The sequence below is a fragment of the Copadichromis virginalis genome, linkage group LG7 (genome assembly GCF_057382275.1).
Source record: "Copadichromis virginalis isolate Kocher_CV1m ecotype Utaka linkage group LG7, C_Virginalis_male_GT1.1, whole genome shotgun sequence".
Classification (NCBI taxonomy): domain Eukaryota; kingdom Metazoa; phylum Chordata; class Actinopteri; order Cichliformes; family Cichlidae; genus Copadichromis; species Copadichromis virginalis.
Genome location: NC_140624.1, coordinates 29,732,876 through 29,736,206, shown reverse-complemented (window position 1 = coordinate 29,736,206; position 3,331 = coordinate 29,732,876). Strand labels below are relative to the sequence as shown.

Sequence of the window (3,331 nt, the reverse complement as noted above, 5' to 3'; positions counted from 1 at the left end):
GTTTGGACAACGATGACATTTTCAAACGTTTGAAATTTGAAATTTAACTTGTATTATTAATACATTTTAATACATTTTAAAAGAAACAGGAGTGTTCTTAAGTTTAGACCATCTCTGTGCTACCCCTTTGCATGTGTCTCACTGTACACGATTCATTTTTTCTGGTTTTCTTTTTCTCTCAGGTTGCTGGTTGTGGAATTTGGAGCTGCAGAGATTTGAGCTGTGCTCCAAAAGTGCATGTTGAAGGTACCTAATGCTTTCATATTATTTACTTTTTCCTTAATACGCAATTTTAGATTTTGAACTCTCTTATTTGGTCTTTTAGGTTATGAATGTGGTGTTGTAAGCTTTGCTCTTTAAACAAACAACGATCAAATAATCAAAACAAAGATGGATAAGACATTTGCACACAGAAGAAGAGAGGTGATTGAAGAGATGCCATTCATCGCAGAGTTCAAGAGCAGATGGCCGGCCCTCTTCAAAGTACCTGAGGTATGAGTTTGAGTCTTGGTTAAAAACTGGCCGTGAACAGAAAAGTACTGCTACAAAGCTGATGTCACCGAGCTGATGTCTTTTCAGCTTAGTGCAGCTAAATTGTGTTGTGAGAAGGGCAGCTCCAATAGAATGAAAAATTTTGGGAAAACAGGACGTTGCTAACATGATACACGTCAGTTTCCTTTTACAACTAAAGTGCAAAATTTGTGCATTTTGTGATATTTTTTTTTTTTTTTTTTTTTTGTACTGCATGGGTGAGGCACTCTTTTGCAGCCACCTGATTCTGCCGGTCCATCTATAAATGTTTTGGGTGGCATGTTGGAATAACTTATGTCGATTTAAAAATCTTTTTTTTTCCTTTTTTGTAATCGTAATTGATTTTGCACATTCCCATCTGATTAACCAATTCCCCCCCCCCCCTTTTTTTTTTTTTTCTTTAAATCAAACCTGGACAGCACCAGAACTTTTTGTCTGGGATTAGATCAGGTTTGGTCTGGATTTAGTCCCGTTTTGAGCTGAACTATTTAAAAAATTTATTTTTGAACTTTGTAGATCAATGCGGAGTTCACCCGAATCACCACAGTTCCACTGCTGTCCACATTCATGAGCAGTCTTGACCAGTACTCTGACCAGTTGATGAAGATTCTACGAAAAAAAAGGAGGGGAAACAGCGTGGCGGATCACAGCAGCGTTGTCTGCAATTTCACAGGTATTCTGTCTTGTTAAAATGTTCTGTAACTAATAGATTAGTTGCAGGTTGATCTCAGGTCTGGTTATTAACCTGTATTTTTAACTTTCTTGGGTCATTTCATGCTTGTTCTCTCCTGCGTTATACTTTTCATCTCGCTTTTGGCTTATATTCTGGATTTGGTCCTGACACAAAGCAGAACTAAGTAACTCATGCCCCTAGAGGCCATAAGTGCCGCTGCTGGCATTGTAGCTTTTTTCTTTTCTTTTTTTTGTTACTCATTAATTGTCCAAAGGAATAATTAGCTACACTGAGAAAAGACAAAGGCAGACAACATTTCACATTTCGCCACAACTCAGTGACACAATAGATTATTTTTTTTCACTCTTGGTATAAATACTGCAAATGTGGTGGTAGCCCGCATACCTCATATTAACGTGACAGTGTGTAGTTTTTGTCATTAATTTTTGGAAATCTCTATCAAAATGTTTTTGATTCCTTTGAACAGCACTCCTATGCAACAACACTTTTCTTCCTTCTTTCGGGTGGTACACCACGCTAAAGCTGCATTTTCCACGACCCAATGTATCGCAATCAGTGTAATTGGACTCATAACTTATAATCTTTATGGGTATGAATTGGTAAGCTTCTCATTCTCTAACACAAAATACTACTTGCTTGCAAAAAGCATGTTTAAAATTTACTTAGAAACAATTATGAATTGGTTAAACAACAATAAAAATTGACTTAAGTTCTGTGGGGGTCTCTAAAAACTTCAAAAAAGTAATTGCGCTGCATGTGTTGTTTTGTTTAGAGTTCCCGAATCGAAGTGAAGCGTGAATGCATCCTTAAAGCTGTGATTATATACCTGAATGAGAACCCTGAAAATCTCATCAAAGAGTACATGGTAAGTTTATTTTTAAAGGGATATTCCACCCCTCAGTAAAATTTTGACTGTCATAATTCCCAGAGTTTTGTAAGTTGAAAAATGTATTTTCTAAACAGGCCCCAGGCATTCTCCTGATCTGGCAGCAATCAGTTTTCTTTAAATTAGCTTACAACAATAAAGTGCATGGGAAATACTAGGATTTTGTTTCCATTCACTTACATTGTTTTATGCGAAACTAAAGAAAATGACCCTGGTCAGCAGAATATTGATAATATTATTAATGCATACTCCTTCTGCCCTCTGTCCATGTTTCATGTATCTTCTTCTTGGTCTTTATTTGATAGTCTTAAATCCACATTTTTCTTTGGTCTGTTCTCCTCAGTCTCATTCAGGGATATGTGTAATTAGGGTAGTGTGGACCATTTTAACTAAAATGGAGTGAATAGATAGATGATGCGATGACCAAAATACAACTGATTTAAAATATTTCTGTCCTTTTCAGGCTTTCAACGTGACGGAAGCTGAAGAGCTCGAGAGGATGGATTTGGGTGTTTATAAAATAATCCATGAAGGAGCACAGCCTGATGACTCCCTTGAAGATGTTGGCATCATTATCGAGAGATGCACCGTCTTGCAGGATCTTCACGATGTGGCGAGCGGGTGTGCACTTTTGTTTGGGCTAATTTACTGCCTCAATCTGAGTTACCCAAAGCCACTTCGCTACACATTTGAGTTCTTCCAGAAGGTGCTCATGGGACTGGAAGACAAAAAACTGTCTAACAAAATACAAGTGCTGAAGAACAAACTCTGCCAAAAGGAGACGCAATGACTCTTCTAGATCAAAATGTCCCCCAAAATAAGTGCTCTGTTTCACTGTTTAAAAGTTTATAAATTGTATATATGTTGATCCTTGTTTGTAAATATTTTGTCATAGCTTTTAATATTTAAGAGATTTACTGAATGCTTTTTTTTTTTTTTTTTTTTTTTTTGATTGTGGAAAAGAAAACATAATTCAGAAACTGAGTTTTTTGAACTGGGGACAAAATTACCCAGATGGATATATTTTCTTGTTTCACAACATTTTCTTTAGTTTGAGTTGCTGTGGTAATTCTGCAGACTGTAGCCATTGCAGACCTACAACTGTACTACACTGCACTGTCACTTAGTTGAAACTGGAAAGTTGTTTCAGATGTTTACATTTTATTTTACACACCATTTAATGTTGCATTATGCAGTGTTGTTTCCCTGTTTAAGCTTTG

The 3,331-nt window shown here is 36.5% G+C and overlaps 1 pseudogene across 1 annotated transcript; it reads left to right on the top strand.

Moving 5' to 3' along the window:
* The first annotated feature begins 363 nt into the window (after positions 1-363).
* On the top strand, positions 364-3,041 carry LOC146705287 (uncharacterized; annotated as a pseudogene). Its single transcript, XR_014921130.1, has 4 exons — positions 364-492; positions 1,048-1,204; positions 1,998-2,090; positions 2,575-3,041. The product of XR_014921130.1 is annotated as an uncharacterized LOC146705287 (transcript).
* Positions 3,042-3,331: the final 290 nt, after the last annotated feature.